This window comes from Pan paniscus, chromosome 6, assembly GCF_029289425.2.
Source record: "Pan paniscus chromosome 6, NHGRI_mPanPan1-v2.0_pri, whole genome shotgun sequence".
NCBI classification, from domain to species: Eukaryota; Metazoa; Chordata; class Mammalia; order Primates; family Hominidae; genus Pan; species Pan paniscus.
This window is the reverse complement of record NC_073255.2, coordinates 29,619,972-29,639,615: the sequence shown is the minus strand read 5'-3', so window position 1 is coordinate 29,639,615 and position 19,644 is coordinate 29,619,972. Positions and strand designations below refer to the sequence as shown.

At 42.2% G+C, this 19,644-nt stretch overlaps 1 protein-coding gene across 1 annotated transcript in view; it reads left to right on the top strand.

Moving 5' to 3' along the window:
* The window catches only part of LOC134730667 (endogenous retrovirus group 3 member 1 Env polyprotein-like), a 33,245-nt gene that overhangs the window by 10,941 nt on the left and 2,660 nt on the right, over positions 1-19,644 (top strand). The window lies entirely within an intron of this gene.

Here is a 19,644-nt window from a genome sequence, read left to right as displayed (position 1 = left end):
ACCATTGTGGAAGACAGTGTGGTAATTCCTCAAGGATCTAGAACTAGAAATACCATTTGACCCAGCCATCCCATTACTGGGTATATACCCAAAGGATTATAAATCATGCTGCTATAAAGACACATGCACACGTATGTTTATTGTGGCACTACTCACAATAGCAAAGACTTGGAACCAACCCAAATGTCCATCAATGATAGACTGGATTAAGAAAATGTGGCATATATACACCATGGAATACTATGCAGCCATAAAAAAAGATGAGTTCATGTCCTTTGTAGCGACATGGATGAAACTGGAAACCATCATTCTGAGCAAACTATCACAAGGACAAAAAACCAAACACTGCATGTTCTCACTCATAGGTGGGAATTGAACAATGAGAACACTTGGACGCAGGAAGGGGAACATCACACACTGGGGCCTGTTGTGGGGTCGGGGGAGGGGGGAGGGATAGCATTAGGAGATATACCTAATGTAAATGACGAGTTAATGGGTGCAGCACACCAACATGGCACATGTAAACATATGTAACAAACCTGCACATTATACACATGTATCCTAGAACTTAAAGTATAATAAAAAATAAATTAGTTTTTAAAAGTATGTTTTTGGGCTGGGTGCTGTGGCTCATTTCTGTAATCTCAGCCATTTGGATGGCTAAAGTGGGAGGATTGCTTGAGGCCAGGAGTTTCAGACCAGCCTGGGCAACATAGCAAGACATCATTTCTACAGAAAACAAAAAATAATTAGCTAGGTTTGGTGGCACACACCTGTAGTTCCAACTACTTGGTAGGCTGAGGTGGTTGGATTGCTTGAGCCCAGGAATTCAAGACCATAGTGAGCTATGATCAAGCCACTGAACTTCAGCCTGGACAACAGAGTGAAACCTTGTCCCCACCCCCACCCCCCAAAAGAGTGTTTTCATTAACATATAAGAGGTTATTATTGATATTTTACATGAATTAATATTTTAAATTTTCTGTTTGAATTTCTAATATGATAAATATCAATAGATTTAATCCACATAAACAAACGCTCTTTGGGGTTCTTAATAGTTTTTGAAAGCATAAAGGTGCCTTAAGATCAAATAGTTTGAGAAACACAGACCTAACCAATACATACTATATGAAATGTATAGTCCTCAGCTGTACATAATATATGTAAATTGCTTATCATAGTGCCTAGTGGAGAATGAGGTGGTTTTTACTCTTTTATGAGGTGCTGTGTTGTGAATATAAATTCACCGGCCATGAGTACTGTAAGCTGCATGTCTCACGGCTTCCCCACGTGCACTTACTTCTCTTCTGTGTTAGATTGAACTACTCTCAGCCCAGATCTCCATGCCTCTGTGCATGCTGTTCCTCTCTGAGAAGTGTCTCCTCCCACATCTGCTTCCCCTTAAGACTCAGCTCCAGCACCCACACCTTCTAGACGCCTGTCTGGAGTTAGGCTGTACACCTCTCCTGTGGTCACACTGACTTGGGCAGGAGGTCATGTTGATCTCCTTGGAAAGGGACCAGAGAGGAAGACTTTGTCACTACCCATTCAGTACATCTGAGAAGGATGCGCTTTTCATGGTACATAACAATTTCCCCATCACTAGACCAATGTGTGCAAGAGCTGAAGAAACATGATGGGCCACGCCAGTGTTTCCCAAAATGGGGCCTGAGTCCCTGCATCAAGGTCACCTGGGTACATGTTAAAATGCAGAGTCCTGGGTGAGTTAGGCCTTCTGAGGGTAGGGGCTGGAAATATGATTTTTTAAACCAAATTCTTGAGGGAATTGGGTGATTCTTATACACACCAAACTCAGAACCAATCTTCTAGATCCTACTAGGCTCCAGAAGAGGCAGCATGCCATCTACCGGGTAGATAAAGGTCACTAAGACCCTGCTCTGCCGCTTGCGGAGTTCATGCTCTCTGGGAGAATTATACTGCATTGAGAGAGGGCGTAACCACCTGTGAATATTTACAACGCATAGAAACTTAACAAAGGGAGGAGTTAGTTCCATTTCAGGGAGGATTTCACAGAAGACATGACATTCAAGTTGGTCTGAATGGGCATTTTTCAGGCAGAGCAAGGCCACGAAGCTATCCAGGCAAGAAGGGTGTGTACAAAGGGGTAGGAGTGTGAAAATGTGTGGCACCAACAGAGAAGGGCAGAAAACAGCTCAAATCCTTTGCTTGGATGTTATGTTTCTTGGTTATGCTCAACTAAGAAACTTCCTGAATATTAATTTGGTTTTTCAGCTGCTGTGTACCAGATGATAAACATGAGTTTTCTCGCCATTGGAGAGAGATTTGCACAGCCTTTATTACAAATCAATAAACTGATATCCTGGTTTATATGCTGACCTTTGGCTAGGGTGTGTCAATACCCCATAACTTAATCAATATATCAGGTGGCAAAATTAAGTTTCTAATATGGAACTCTAGGTCCTGGCTGTGATTTCACAAGGCAGGAACTTTGCATGGGGCCTGCCAGAAGGGCCAGCCAACTTCTCGGACGTCCTGCCAGGGATGCTGGAGACGGCCTCAGCCATTTATTCATCCTCCTTCTTACTTACTTATTGGCAGAACTTTAATTCTCTTTGTATGTGGGCAGCCTTGTGCTTGAAGCAGGGCGGAGCCCCTTCCCAGCCCCAAGACCCTGATCAGGCTGAGCCTAGACAGCATTCCTGCTCCTGCCATTAGCTGCCTTCAGAATGGGCATGGGATAAAGTTCTGGCCAATGAGATGAGGGCGAAATGTGCTGGCAGCTTTGGAAATGTTTTCCACAATCTGAGAAAGGGGCTGAAGAGAGAAGCATCTCCTTTCCAGCCTAGGGATGCTGTTTGTGTGGACTGTTTCTGCAGTCATCCTGAGGCCAAGAAGGGGCGAGCCTGAGGATGGTGCCAGGGCACTGAGGATGGCAGCGAGAGATGGTGGAAAGAGCCCAGGCTGCTGGCAATGTCTCTGAGCCTCCGAATCCACTCGCCCCAGAACTGCTCTTCCTCTGCACGTCTTGATATGTGAAATGACAGATGTATGTCTTTTCTGGTTAGGCCATTTTTAGTGGGGTTTTCTGTTTTCTTTTTTTTTCCCCTGATGAAAGCCCATTGATGGCACAACACACAGACACACACACACACACACACACACACACACACACACCATGTATCACTTCCCCACCCTGGGAACTGAGATAAAGGTGTAGGAATGTAGGAACAGCCATACTCCTGGGCCTCCAGAGACTCTAATACATTTATGAAACTGGAGGATTATTCAGGAACCCACCCACTTCTATCAATAAGATTAACTTTTCCTTCTCAAGGATAAGTTAATCCTCTCCACAGGGCCTGGCTGCCTCTGCCTTTGCCATTCTGCAGTTACTAACCACTTTCTTACCTGAATGTCTTTGCTCTACCTCATGGCTTCTACTCATAGCTTCTGCTGCCTAATTTCTTTCTAGATATCTTTCAGCTTCTGCATCTGACTAACCAACTTCCCGTATCTGCCTTTCAGTTATTTTAGGAAAGAGTCATATCCTCGTATGTTAAGGCTGTTGCATCAGGCTGTCTCATCGGCTGCTGGAAGTTGGCTGCACTTGGGTCATGGGATGAGCTCCAGTCCACTCAGCTGAGGCTTAGGTGGAGGTCACATGGGACCAGCATGACAATTATCCAGGAAGACCACTTAGGAGGGAGTTGTGGGGTATGGCAGGTGTTTGAGGTTTATCTGTTCAGTACTGTGGCAGCTTGCAAGATGCCCTCCAAATTTATTTTCTCCTTAATCCAAACCAACAGAGAAGCTTTGACTGGGTACATGGTTATCCAGCTAATGACAGCATTTCCCAGATTCCTGCTAGGAGTGTCCACGTAACTGGATTCTGACTGGAAAGTCATGAGCCACAGTGGTGCGTGCAGCTTCTGTGTTGGCCCTTTAAAATGAAAGAGGCCACCCCTCCGTGCTTGCCCCCCTTTCCTGCTGGCTGCCCATGGGCATAAGGATGGAAGCTGGAGCAGCTGTCTCATGCCCCAAGATGGAACCTGCATGTCGGCCAGCCAACAAGGTCGATGGGCCCTGGGACCCAACACCTGGGGCAACCAATTTGTCCCGGACTTTCCCGATTCTAGTATTGGGAAGTCCTGTGAACCAGGGACCTCCTCAGCCTTGGACAAACTGGGACAAGAGTGCAACAAAACAAAATAAAAAGTCTTCCATTTGTGATTTCTTTGTTTACTTCACACTAGCCTGTCTCTTAATACAAATACATTTGGTCTAAAGATCTTTGATGACTACTTTTTTGTTGTTGCTCAGCCTCAGGTCTGATGCTGAGGTCTGAAGCTCCCTGGCCAGGCTTCTAGGCCCCAGTGTCTGGTCTATCCATGTCTAGGTTCCAGCCTTTTGTTACAAAGTCCCCTGGGAAGGCTGAGACCTGATTGCTAGCTCTAACCTGGTCCTTCTGCTTGGATCTCTCCTTCCCTTTCTGAGTAAGAAGGGACATTTTGAAACCTATTGATAATCCATTCTAACGCCACTACAGACACACATGCACATACACAGTCTTTCTCTCTCTCTCTCTCCCTCCCCCACCATTTTCTCTCTTTCTCTGTCCCTCCATCTTTTTTTTTTCATTCCCGGCCTTTTAGAGGGAGCCTTTATGGGAAACAGATGGGAAGCTGGAGTGGATTCAAGGGCACAATATATTTGTTTTTCTTTTTTAAATCACACAGTACATGTTCTTAGCAGAAAAATTGGAAAAAGAATTATGGTTTCATAAACTTTGTTTTTGCTTTTGTTTTGGAGATGGGATCTCTCTATGTTGCTCAGGCTGGCCTCAAACTCCTGGGCTCAAGCGATCCTCCTGCCTCTAACTCCTGAGTAGCTGGGACTGGGACTACAGGTGCGTGCCACTGTGCCTGGCTTTCATAAACTTTTTCAGAAAGCAAAATAAATTGGAACTACAGGACATTAGGATTTAATCTCCTTTTGTCACACCATGAGACACCACTCTCACATCAGAGCCTGGAAGAACACTTGAGCTAAGCTAATGATCTGGGGTTAGGTGAGGGGTGCTTCTTGGAGGCAGAGGAATTCAGGCTCAGTCTTAGGTGTGGGCTTGCTGTTCAGTGACATCACCTGCAAGGTTGGCTCCAAAATGTGCCAGTGACTTTCTGTATGTCTGCATTTTTCTAGAGGAGCTCTACTTTCAAATATCCTTTCTTCCCCTAAGAGCCGTCTATAAAACCGCAAACTTCCAGTGGTTCGATTCCAGAACTTCATTTCCTACACCTCTTCTTGCATTCCAAAGCATCCCTAAAAGCCTTGGTCAGCCCATGGGTGTGGTCTCTGGTTCGGATAATATACGGGGCCAGATTATGATTGATCCATAGGCAAACTAGAGGATCGCCTATGTGGACAATTTCAGGGTGTCCAAATTATGTTGCTTGATTAAAATACTTCTCCCATTTTAGATTTTTACTGAAGAGTTCAACCCGTGTAAGGAAGCCAAGGTGTTATTTTCTATACAAGCTTCTTTCGAATTCATGTATGTTTAATGGCATTTTTGTTCATTTTCTTAATCATAAAAGTAATTCGTTACTTTTAGAAATAGAGAAAATATAAACAATTATTAAAATATAATACAGTGAATATAACAATTATTTATAGAACTAGAAACATTTTTAATAATTATAAGCTAAAAGGAAGAATAAACTGAAAATTTCCTGCGTTCACACCACCCCAAGAAAACACTGTTAATAGTTTGGTGCACGATTTTTTACTTTTTGGCACCATCTCTATGACTATAGGTATACACACATATAAATGAATTTCCAGTCTTTTAAGAAATGAAAGAACATAATTTGCATCCAATTTCTTCAGAAAGTAAATCACCTTTAGAGCAGGAAGTGGGAATAGTGACCTAAGAAAAAGAGGATGAGGCTGACAGAGTGCCCTTTTGATTTTCATATTACCAGGCTCATTTGCTTAATAGAACTTATATCTGCTGCAGGAAGTTTTAACTAAGGCGATCCATTAAGGATTTAATTTTAATCGAATTTTTAAATGACATAAAAACAAACTCTGATCACATATCGAAAACCTGGTTATAAGATGAAACCTAGGATTTGCTTCAAAATAAAATAGTTGGGAGTGGGGAGCTGGGTACAGATGAAACAAGATTGCTTATATGTGGATAATTATCGAGCAGGATGGTGGACACAGGGGAGTTTATTACACTGGTCTATCTTTTTGGTATAGGTTTGATGTTTTTCCAAAATAAAAAGTTAAAACAAGTGACAGTTAAACCCAGAACTGGCTCCTGGTGACAGACACAATCTGACTCAGGTCCCTGCATCTTCTCATTTTGAAGACTTCTCTTTTCTTAGAAGTACCGCCACCACGTCCACTGTGGCCTGGACCCCAGGAGCTCTTCCATATCACAACTCCTTCTTAGCAGAGATTCTTTTTTTTTTTTTTTTTTTTGAGATGGAGTTTCACTCTTATTGCCTAGGCTAGAGTGCACTGGCCCGGTCTCAGGTCACTGCAACCTCTGCCTCCCGGGTTCAAGCCATTCTTCTGCCTCAGCCTTCCGAGTAGCTGGGATTACAGGCTCCCGCTACCACGCCCGGCTTAAGTTTTGTATTTTTAGTGGAGACGAGGTTTCACCATGTTGGTCAGGCTAGTCTCAAACTCCTGACCTCAGGCAATCAGCCCACCTCAGCCTCCAAAAGTGTTGGGATTACAGGCGTGAGCCACTGTGCCTGGTCTTTTTTTTTTTTTTTTGAGATGGAATCTCACTCTGTCACCCAGGCTGGAGTGCAGTGGCATGATCTTGGCTCACTGCAACTTCCACCTCCTGGGTTCAAGTGATTCTCCCACCTCAGCCTCCCAACTAGCTGGGATTACAGGTGCCTGCCACCATGCCCAGCTAATTTTTGTATTTTGAGTATAGACGGGGTTTCACCATGTTGGCCAGGCTGGTCTCAAACTCCTGACCTCGAGCAATCCGCCCAGCTTCAGCCTCCCACCTCCTAAAGTGCTGCGATTACAGGCGTGAGCCACCGTGCTGGCCCTTAGCAGAGATTCTGAGAGGCTGCTTGGGGCAGGCAGGTAGGGAAGGAGGACAGCAACCTCAAGGCGTCCCCAGCAGCTCTTTGCAAGCTTGAAGGATCCTCAAATCCTGTCACTTCACACGTTTGTGTTGATTTTGCATTCCAAGCGATATGATTTTTAGGCAAATTAGTTAACATCTCTGAGCTTTAGCTTCCTAATTAAACGGATATCATCACACTGATTTTATAGTACAGAAATTAATAAAATAACATATATCAAAAAATTAACTAGCAGTGTGCTGGACATAGCAAATGATCAACATCCATCACCTTCCTGTTTCCTGAGTTACTAAGAAATCTGAAAGAAGGTCTTTGCTTTCCTAGACTTACGATAGAGTTCAGAAGATAATGTGTCCATATAATATTTTGTAACAGCATGAGAAAAATGTACCAAGAGGCTTGGTATTGGAATTCCTCTTGGGAAAGGAACTGTTTTTGTTGGGAAACTTAATTTGATGAAACACTGCGGGTGAAATATGACACCCCAAAGGTATGGATCACCAGAAGACAAACCACAGAGATGGCAAAATCCCAGGGCCACCTATTATGCATTATTTAGTTGCTTGTTTTGCTTCCCTGCAAACTCCATTTCCCCCAGCATTCAGAAACATCCCCCATACACTCATGCCTTGTGTGGGTAGTATTTGTGTAAATGAAAGACAGGGGCTGGGTTTCACATCTGCATCAGCTCTAAAGAAAGGAAAGTGTTATGGCCGGGTGCAGTGGCTCACACCTGTAATCCCAGCCCTTTGGGAGGCCGAGTTGAGCGAATCATGAGGTCAGGAGTTCAAGACCAGCCTGACCAACATGGTGAAACCCCGTCTCTACTAAAAATACAAAAATTAGCCAGGCGTGGTGGCATGCGCCTGTAATCCCAGCTACTCAGGAAGCTGAGGCAGGAGAATTGCTTGAACCTGGGAGGCAGAGGTTGCAGTGAGCAGAGATCGTACCACCACACTCAAGCCTGGGTGACAGAGCGAGACTCCATCTTAAATAAATAAATAAATAATTAAAAAAATTTTTTTTAAAAAAGGAAGGAGTTGGTAAGCATGAGTAAGTTTGCAGACCCAGGATCTTAAAGCCAGACGTGGCACAAAATTGAAGTTGTGGGAAAAGCATGAAGTATTTTGGGAGGTACTGGGCCTTCTTCGAGGGCTTAAGGTGAAAGATGGACAGGAAGGAAGGAAGGGAGGGAGGAAGGGAGGGAGGGAGGGAGGGAGGGAGAGGGAAGACAGACCAATAAAGTGAATATGATACTGTTCGTGTTAAGGAGCAAATGAGTGATGCCAACAAGAAATGACGTGGAAAGACATGACTTCTTTGGAGCAGCCATGATGGAGTTAGGAAGGAGTTGGAGGATGAGCAGGGCCTGGGAGTCCCTCATCGCTCAGACTGTGCTGATACAGGAGTCTCTCAGAAAGACAACATTTTCTCCTCCTAAAGGAAGCAGGGTAAATGTTTTTATATTCTAGATTTCACATACCTTCAAAAGACATTTGTGCATCTAAGAGACACACCTCTATGTAAACACAGGAAAATTTAAAAGAAATTGGAAATTGTGAAAAAGCAAGGATGTGGTTGTGCTGGGAACTAGGAAAGATGTGGTTGCAGCATTTGAGCTTTCTGGTAACCTCAGGAAGGAGGGGTCAAGAACTTTCCACAGCAGACAAATGGAGTTAACGCTAAGGCAGAAGGAAAGCACCAGATCCTAGAGAGAATTCTATCAGGGGATGTGTTCATAGATATATTTAAGCTCCCTCACTTGACAAAACCTAAGAGGCCATGCCATCACTATTTTAGAAGACACAGGCTCTTAGAAAGGTGGGGGAGAGAGGGAGCTATACTGACAAGTTACAACATGACTGTGACTCTTAATTAGCCTTAAAAATTCATTAGATCTGCATAATATATCTGAAGCTGAGAGTCTCCATAAAACATACAAAAATAAGAACTGATATCAAATTGGTAGATGGAAGAATATGAATTGCCATCAAATAGGAATATAATTAAAATGAATTAGTCATAAACCATACTAAAACGAAGGCTACAAATATTTGGTTTTATGATTTGCACTAAAATATAAAAATAATAATAGTGCTTTATCCTAAGCTATGAAGTAATGTTTCTCAATGTGTTTCAAATGATGATATATATAACTTGAGATGTCTAAATCATAGAACAGAATTAGGGCCCAAATGATTTAAACAGCCATGTAAGAGCAAACACTGAATTGGATTACATACAAGGGCTTAAAGTGCCTAATGGAATTGAGTTTATAAAGAAAAGGAGATGGAAAAAAAATTTTTTTATTGTCACTGACGAGTTTCCAGGAGAACAAAGACAGACTTTTCAGGGATGGAGGTGAGAAGAACAAGTTTACCTGTTTTTGAGTTTTGGCTTGCAAAGCCCACCTTGGGTTAAGAGCATGGTATTCTGTAACAATGCAATTCCCATTGTCTATAATCAGCAACTACTACATCTACCTCACCCCAACCCCATAGGTCCTTGAATGCTATGGGGTGTCTCATTGGCTGTAATTGCCAAGTCCATAGCAATTAGATTCTTTATCTATTAAGATCAAGTCTCATTGAACAGCCTCTTTTATAAATAAAAGATGTATTAGCGCACAGAGGAAGAGGCAACCGGGCAACCAGTCAGAAAGAAATACCTTTCTAAGTTCTACAAGTAGATTTCTGAAATATTACTGAACTACATGGACATCCATTCCTATAATCCCAACTGTCTTTGCAAAGATATAAAACCAAGTTAGTCATGGAAACTACTAGAATCTGACAAGATATATGCCCATGAAATCAACAGCTACCATTTATTAGGCACCAAATGCATGCCAGGTACTATGCCAATGACTGAACCAAAAGTTAACTCTAACCCACAGCCACAGTTGACTGTTCATTCTTTATTTATGCATTCAACAGATATCTGTGGAGTGCCGACTCTGTGCTAGACATTGTGTGAGACACTGAGGACACAGCAGTGAGCAAAGATAGGCATGACTCTACCCTTTATGGAGCCTACATAAAACAGACAGTAAACAAACACACAATCAGTTCATTAATTACAATTAAGAAAATTACTATGAGGAAAGCTATGAGAATAAATAAATGAGACCTTAAACCTGTGGGTCAAAGAATGCTGGCCAGAGAAAGAGAAGTTTAAGCTGAGATGTGAAGCTAAGCAAGAGGCAGCCACATGAAGAGTTGGGAACAGAAATGGTCCCTGTGGATTCAGCCCCTATGGAAGGCACTCAGCACTTCTGAGGAACTGAGGATGGGCCAGCAAGGCACCTTCCTCACAGAGTGAAGGGAGAGGTGGGCAGCGGCCAGAGGATGCAAGGACTTGGGATTCTGTATTTAGGAGCAATGGGAGAATTCCCATCCCAGGCGTGGGATACCCAAAGCTCGTGTCACCAGCTCATTCTATTTCTGCCGGCAGCCCTCATGAACAAGGGGCTGTTGCACATGAACTGAAGACAAGGGGACTGCATCAGGTGAAGTTTTTCAAATGGGATGATAATAGCCAGGCCACGACCTCCATTCACGTCAGGGATGCTCTCAGGCTCTCCAGTGGAGCTGGAACAGGATTGACTAGGACAAGACTTAGAGATTCTTCTTAGGTGTCCCTTGCCTCCCTTCCTCTTGGCCTTTCCTTTCTTTAGAAATGTTCCTGCAGCCAGGCAGGTACGGGAGCAGTTTTGCAGGCATCTGGGACCTTTTCACATCAAGTGAGTGTGGAGCATCCAAGTAAGCCCTCCCAGGACAGTCTTGACACTCCTTTCCAAGCTCTCTGGGGTACCCTTCTGTAACCTATAAATACCAACTAGCGGTACAATCTGTAGAAGTAGAATAGAGGCCCAAAAACTCAGGCAACTTGCTCAAGGTCACACAGCCAGTAAGTGGCAGAACCAGGATGCAAGCCTGGTTACATTCCTTCTACTGCACCAAAGGACCTATTTCAGACGGTGCCAAGCACATATTAGGGGCTCAATGAATGTGTTGAGTGAATTTTCTCTCTTTATCTTCACTCATTCACTTAACTAACATAACACAATATGATAGAATAAAACAATATAATACGATGTAATATAAATGCTGTTTCTGCTGACTCTAAATAAACAAAAACATGAATGTGTCCACCACAAATTCAAGAGCTCATAATAATCTGACTGAAAGGTCTCCTTTCCAGGGAGGCTTTCCTTGACCATTATATCAAAAATTCCAAAAGTTGCCCCATGTAACTCTTTGGCCTTTTCTTTATTTTGTTCCTTTTAGCATTTACAGTTACCTGACATGCCTTATATTTGTTTTTTTCAAGATGTTTTCTTTATCTTCGGCTTTCTGAAGTTTCAATACGATACGCCTAGCTTTAGTTTTTTTGTCATTTATCCTGCTTGGTGTTCTCTGATATTCCTGGGTCTGTGGTTTGCTGTCTGATATTAATTTGGGGAAATTCTGTCATTGTTGCTCTAAATATTGCTTCTGGTTCTCTCTCTTCTTATATTTCCATTATGCTAATGTTACACCTTTTGCAGTTGTCTCAGTTTGGGAATATTCAGTTCTTTTTTTTTTTCAGCCTTTTTTCTTTTTGCTTTTTGGTTTTGAAGTTTCTATTGATATATACTCAAGCTCAGAGGATTTCTTCTTTTCTCAGTGGTGTCCAGTCTACGAATGAGCCCATCAAAGGCATTCTTTATTTCTGTTACAGTATTTTTGATCTCTAGCATTTTTTGGTTCTTTCATAGAATTCTCATCTCTCTGCTTGTATTACTCTTAGGTTCTTTCTGGGGTGTTTTCTGGCACCAACCAGTTCTCTGATTCTGCAATTCTCTGACACCAGCTGGGCGTTCGACAATCCAATCCCATTCTGAAATCAACTCCCAGAGTTAGCATAGACCCCACAGGTGAAGAGCTGAGTCTTACAAGTTGCAAGTATCAGGTTTCCAAGTAACCCACACTTCTGTGTAACCGGGCTGCAAATGTGGCGATTCTCACAACTTTCTCCTCAGGTTCAATAATTCTCTGGAATGACTCACAGAACTCAGGAAAGGCTATACTTACTATTAACAGTTTATCATAAAGGATACAACTCAGGAACAGTCAAACAAAAGAGATGCATAGGGCAAGATATGGGTGGAGGGAGGAAGACAAAGCTTCCTGTCCTCTCCAGGCACACCCAGTACCTCAATGTGTTCACCAATGTGGAAGCTCTGTGAACCTCATCATTTAGGAGTGTTTATGGAGGTTCCATGATGTAGGCATGGTTGATTAAATCGTCAGCCATTGGTGATTGAATTCAATCTCCAGCCCCTTTTCCCTCCCTGGGGCTTGGGTGTAGGGCTGAAAGTTCCAACCCTCTAATCACATGGTTTGGTCTTTCTGGGACAAGTCCCATTCTGAAGTCATCTATGGACCCTCAGCCAAGAGCCATGTCATTAAACACCAAAAACAAACTTACCGTGCAGGAGTTCCAAGGGTTTTAGGAGCTCTGTGCCAGGAACCAGGGACATAGACCAAATCTATTTTATTATGCCAAAATTATCCATCTGTTCTTGCATGTTGTCTACTTTTCCCATATTAATTATAGTGAATTTTAAATTCCTGGGCTGATAATTTCAACATCCCTGCCATATCTGTGTCTGGTGCTGACGCTTGCTTTGTCTTTTCAAATTGCGTGCGTGTGTTTTTGTTTTGTTTTGTTTTTTACTTTTCAGCATGCCTCGCAATTTTTTGTTGAAAGCTGAACATGATGTACTGAGAAAGAGGAACTGTGGAAAATAAGCTTTTAGTGATGTGGTGGAGAGGTATAGGGCTGGGGGAGGCGTTCTATAGTCCTACTAATCAGTCTTTAGTGAGCCTATGTCCTGGGCTGTGAAACTTAGTTCCCTCCCCCCATTGTGTGGGGCAGAATGGCTAGAGGGGACTGGAGTTGAGTTAGGCTCTGATAAAACCCCAGTCGTTTAGGCTTTGGTGAAACAGTTTCTCTTGAAGACAGGCCTCGTTAAGAACAGAATGCTCTGGCATGTTTCAAAATGGCTACGTTCCCCGCCTCCCGCTGCAAGAATGAGGGGAGTTTTTCTGATATTCCCTGTGAGAACCTGGTTAGAGCTCCTAGAGGTAAAACTCACAGAAGTGTAGAGAGTTTCTAACTCTCAGACTTGTCCACCCTGAGCTTCCAGCAGTTCATCAGTTACAGTTCAGGGCTTCCCATGCAAGCAATGGTTCCTGTGGTTTCTGCTCTGGTAAGTTGTGAGTCTCTGAATCTATGTCTGTCTCTCCAAGACAATGGTTTTTCTTGTGATCTCGTTTCTCTGACAATTCTAAGAAGAGTTGTTGACTTTGAGTTTGTTCAGCTTTTTAACTTGTTAGGATAGAGCAACGACTTCCAGGTCCCTTTCAGGTTGTACCAGGAACAAGAAGTATATTTTTTGCCCATTAGAGCATGAGCTCTATGACAGCAGTCACTTAAGTCTGTTTGTGTCTGTTGTTCCCGGCTGTATCTCCAGTGCCTAGGACAGTGCCAAGCACATACCAGGGGCTCAATGAATGTGTTGAGTGAATTTTCTCTCTTTATCTTCACTCATTCACTTAACTAACACAATATGATAGAATAAAACAATATAATACAATGTAATATAAATGCTGTTTCTGCTGGAACTGCTGATGAAAGCCATTTCATAAGCAAATTAATTTGGTGAACCAGATTGCTTTAAGGTGGTGCTCCCAATCTTTGTCATAGCATGGCACACATAGAAAATAAAAGTGTTCATTCAGCAACCAGCTAGAGGCTGACGTTTCAACAGTTGACGACCTCAGTCTCTAGTTCCACTTATCACTTGTGTGCTGTACCACTTGGGAACCTCTACTTTGAGGGTAACACTTAACTTACTGGAGATACCAATCCATTTGGCTAGGCCCATTTGAATGGGGTCCCAAGGACTAAAGAGAGCTTAGGGCAAGAAGGGGGAAAATGGTGTAGATAAAAGATCTAAATGACACCTCCCCGTTGACATGCAAGGCTGTTCCCCAGTCTGGTCTCAGCTGATCTTTACAATCTCAGTTCCCTTCCCTCCCCTACACCTTACATGGCATTTCACCTGGCTCCCCTTAATGCTATTCCCTCTCCCCCTATGCTAAATCTTACCATTCTTCTATTACCTCCAGGCACAGCCCAGCAGGTGTTTCTCTGTTGTCCTAAGCAGAATCCTCTCCCCTGCACACCAGAGTTTTTGGTCCACGCACTGCAGTTGAGTTTTTTACTCCAAATTTTAAAGTTTGAGTAACCTCAGAGACCGGGTTTAACCTTTAATTTTCAGATGAAACACAGGGGATCAGAGAAGTAGAGGGACTGTGCTGACCACAAAACCAGCTGGGGGCAGCCTTGGGACATGGGTGTCCTGCCCCTCTGCTCTTTGTTCTGCTCAGTTTAATTTCTTTGCTAATGATGAAACTTGATAATTTATTAATGGGTGAGAACGGATTCATTTCAGAGTCTATATGATCGGTAGCAACAACCAGATGGCCCTTAATAAAACGTTAATAAAGCAAAGGCAGATGGCACTTAATAAAGTATTACACAAACATGCCCGAGAGCCATCAAAAGCATTTTTTCTGCACTTTCTAATAATGGAGAGTTATTAGACAAGATATAAAAGGGGAAATTGGCCTCTAAGCTGTGATGTAAGAAAATGTCTTTTTCTGCAGAATTTTGGAAAATACAAAATTTTTAATTTAACTTTATCCCAGATTTCTTAGCCCTACAATGACTGGTTTGTAACAAGTTTGTAAGAAATGACAAAAACTTCAGTAGAAACAAAAAAAAAAGGTTCTACAACTCCATTTTCCTTTGAAAATTCAGCCAAAGCCATGCTACCCAACTCTTCTCACTTTTTTAGAAAAACAGACTTCTAGAATTCATAAAAATAATGTAAAAATTCTAGATAGAGGTTTTCTTTTGCAGTGATGGCGGGGGAGGGAGGAGAATGAGACTGGGCATGCATATACAGAAACTTCTATTGATAGTTTCATTTTTTAACTGGGTAGTGGGTACATGTGCTCATTATGTTATTCTTATATACCCTTATATGAGACAAATATTTCATAATAATATTTTTTGTTGAGATGGAGTCTAACTTTGTCACCCAGGCCGGAGTGCAGTGGTGCAATCTTGGCTCACTGCAACCTCTGCCTCCCAGGTTCAAGCGATACTTCTGCCTCAGCCTCCTGAGTAGCTGGGATTATAGGTGCCCACCACCACGCCTGGCTAATTTTTGTATTTTTAGTAGAGACAGGGTTTCACGATGTTGGTCAGGCTGGTCTTGAACCCCTGACCTCAGGTGATCACCCCGCCTTGGCCTCCCAAGGTGCTGGGATGACAGGTGTAAGCCACTGTGCCTGGCCCATAATAATTTTTTAAATGTTAAAAATAACATCTCATGCCCATTTGAATGGCGATCATTAAAAAATCAGGAAACAACAGATGCTGGAGAGGATGTGGAGAAACAGGAATGCTTTTACACTGTTGGTGGGAGTGTAAATTAGGTCAACCGTTGTGGAAGACAGTGTGGCAATTCCTCAAGGATCTAGAACTAGAAATACCATTTGACTCAGCAATCCCATTACTGGGTATATACCCAAAGGATTATAAATCATTCTACCATAAGGACACATGCACACGTATGTTTACTGTGGCACTGTTCACAATAGCAAAGACTTGGAACCAACCCAAATGCCCATCAATGATAGACTGGGTAAAGAAAATGTGGCACATATACACCATGGAATACTATGTAGCCATAAAAAAGGGTGAGTTCATGTCCTTTGTGGGGACATGGATGAAGCTGGAAACCATCATTCTCAGCAAACTAACACAAGAACAGAAAACCAAACACCACATGTTCTCACTCATGAGTGGGAGTTGAACAATGAGAACACATGGACACAGGGAGGGCAACGTCACACACTGGGACCTGTCAGTGGGTGTGAGTCTAGGGGAGAGATAGCATTAGGAGAAATGCCTAATGTAGATGATGGGGTGATGGGTGCAGCACACCACCATGACACATGTATACCTGTGTAACAAACCTGCACATCTGCACATGTACCCCAGAACTTAAAGTATAATGAATTAATAAATAAATAAATAAAGTGTTGTGCAGGGTCTGGATTTTATTAAAAGCAAAATGAATGAGTATAGGTTGACTGTGAAAACAGGCAAACATACACACCACACACACACACACACACACACACACACACAAATAATGTAATTTAATATCATGGCCATAGAAATCACTAGACTGAACTACAGGAGTTGTTTTAGGAGTCACTAACCTAGAGAACATTTAAGAACAGAAGAAATAATCTGTTTTCAGTGAATGAAAATTAATTTACCTAAAGGTAAAAATATGGACTTTGAGGTTTATGTTTAAATGTTTGACGTCTTCCCCAGATTTACCCATTAGGCAGTAATCAAAAGTTAGGGCGTGGAACTCAGATCTGAGTTCAAATCCTCATATATATTGTGCCAGATTTATAGGCTGCCTCTCTAGGATTCAGTTTTTGCCATCTGTAAAATAGGGACAATAATAATTTATAGAGTTGTAAAAAGATCCAATGAAATGATGTATATAAATGATCATGCTGGACAAAAATAAGCAATCCAAAAAATGTGGGTATTATAGATATCTAACTTGGTGCTATTAAAAGAAAAACTTTAGATAAATGAACTTTAACAGAGTTTAATTGAGCAAAGAATGATTCTTGCCTCAGGCAGCTCCCAGAACCAGAATAGGTTCAGAGCAACTCTGGGGCTGCCACACGTCTGGATAACATTGAAGGACAGAAAAAGGGCAGTGACGTACAGAAAAGGGGAGTGACGTTCAGAAACAGTTGGTTTGGGCACGGCTCCACATCTGCCTTATTTCAACATTGGGTTGAGCAGTTGGCCCTGTGATTGGCTGAACTGTAACCTAACACATCCAGTGAGGTTACAGTTCACTATACCCGGAGCAACCTTTAGGCTGAACTTGAAATACTAAGGAGGGAGCTTTAGGCTAAACAATTTAACAGTGCCCATTGTTCTAACTAAGCTAAAAATAGCAAAGTTGTGGAATAATTTCATATTAATTTTCTTTTTGTAAACTTTTTGTCTATTTTCGACAAGAAAGGATCCGTATCGACATTTAAAACTTAATGGGATTGTTTATTGCACTGTGACTTCTCTAGGGGCTATTTATACCTCAAGTCTATTTCTAATTCTAGAATGTAAGGCTAATCATTCCTAGAGAGGAGGTCCAGCATTACCCGGGGCCAGGCTTTTTGGTGAGGAAGGAGAGGTGAGAAATGGATTTGGGGAACTTTGAAGCATGCTTGCTCAGCCTTCTCTGTGAGGCCCTAATCAAAGGCTGGTCTTTCTTTGGTATGTTTCCCCAAAACTCCCTCTCCCGTCAGAATTGCTGGGACCTTTTAAAGCTTTTTCAGCACGTCACTCCTCTAGTGGTTGTAAGCTTCTTAAAGGCAGGAATCCAGATTTATTCAGGTACACAGTAGGCACTCAACAGTATTTGTAAAATGGAATGGAATTCCAGGGAATCAGAAACTAATAATCATAGCTACCATTTATCAAGTATCTGCTGGTATATCTAATCACAGTAACTCAATGAGCTAGGCGTGATTATTCCCACTTTCCAGATAAGGAAGTGGAGGTTTGGAATAGTGGTGACAGCAAGTAAGAGGCAGAGTTGGAACTCAAACGTAGCATTTGCACCAACTCCAAAATCATCAAACAGCCATGTCTTAGTTGGCTGCCCACACTGACACTGGGATTTGCTTGGTTTGGGGTGGTGTTGATTTTTTATTGTTTTTTAATATAAGAAAGTTAGCAAAAGAAGATGGATTTACTTGCAGAAAGCAAGCTGACTTGATTTCTGAAGTCCCTGTGTGCTCATTCCCACTGGATGTCTAGACTCCTTACAGAGATGGAGCCTCAGAATGAAATGACAGGTACAGTTCTTTGGGGGAGAAAAAAAGAAGCTTGAAGGTTTCAACATATAGTATTAGGAAAAAATTCCATTTCTACCAACAGTTTGAAACGAAAGCTTTCATGATATCACAGGTGCCTAAGGTGACAGAAGCTCTACTTGCAGGGTTGTTTTCTTTTCCATCATTCAGACCAAACACACTTATTACACTGGTGCTTTTAGCAATCAGTCAAGATTGAGTCAGATGCCAGGATAATTTTCCTTGCCAAATTGCTTTTTCCATTGCAATTAGTCTTTTTAAGGACCTTACCAAACAACAAATGTGTATACAATTCCCATACTCCCCCTCTAATTATAACTCAGCTAAGAAGTTGTATCAGTAATAAATTGTTATAGATGAAAACATCAACCACACCCACTCTATCACCAGTCTCTCCCTGTATTCTTAGATAACTCTCGGAATCAGGTGTAAGATTAAGAAAGGCTCGTTTTAAAAAACAGAATGTATTATACAATCCCAAAATATGTTATTTAAATCAGTTCAGCTGTCTGGTTTACCCTAGTTGGGATTCTTTACAAAAGCTCTGGGCTTGGCCATCACCTATTTGCCCTCTAAAATTATTTTGTACAAAGCTGAGTCGGCCACTGCTCTTGAAACCCAGTTCCTTTTTTTCCGGAGCACAAAGACTACATTTTCCAGCCTGTCTTGCAATTAGGAGAGACTCTGTGACTGATTTCTGGCCAACGGAAGGTACAGTAGGCTCCTCTTATCTGCAGTTTCACTTTTTGTGGTTTCAGTTACCCACTATCAGTCTCCATCCAAAAATATTAAATGGAAATTTCCAGAAATAAGCAATTCATAAGTTTTACATTTGTGCTATTCTGAGTAGCATGATGAAATCTCATGCTGTCTTGCCCTGTCCTCTCCAATGACACAAATCATCCCTTGTCCAGCATATCCATGCTGTCTACACGCCTGCCTGCTGGTCACTTTGTGGCCATCTAGGTTATCAGATTGGCTGTCATGACATTGCAGTGTTTGAGTTGGATCACCCTTATTTTATCTAGTAATGGCCGCTCTGTGCAATAGTAATGATGCGGGCAATTGGGATATTCCAAAGAGAAGCTGTAAAGTGAAAAAGTGAAAGTTCTCAATATGGAAAGAAAAAAATTGTATGCTGAAGTTGCTAAGATCTATTTCAAGAACCAAATCTCTCTGTGAAACTAAAGATGAGAAAAGAAATTTGTGCTAGTTTTGCTATCTCACCTCAAACTGCAAATGTTATGGCCACTATGTGATGTAAGTGCTTACTTAAGATGAAAAAGGCATTGAATTTGTGGTGGAAGACATGAACAGAAACGTGTTCCAGTTGATCCTGGCTGGGTTTGGTGCCATCCTCCATTTCAGGCATCCACTGGGAGTGTTGGAATGCATCCTGTACCCGAAAGTGCCACTCCCATAAAAATCTCCCATGAGGGAGTCTCCGGGTTCTTTCCTTATCTATCTGCCCGAGGTGTCCATGCTCAGGGCAACCTCAGCAACCTGGA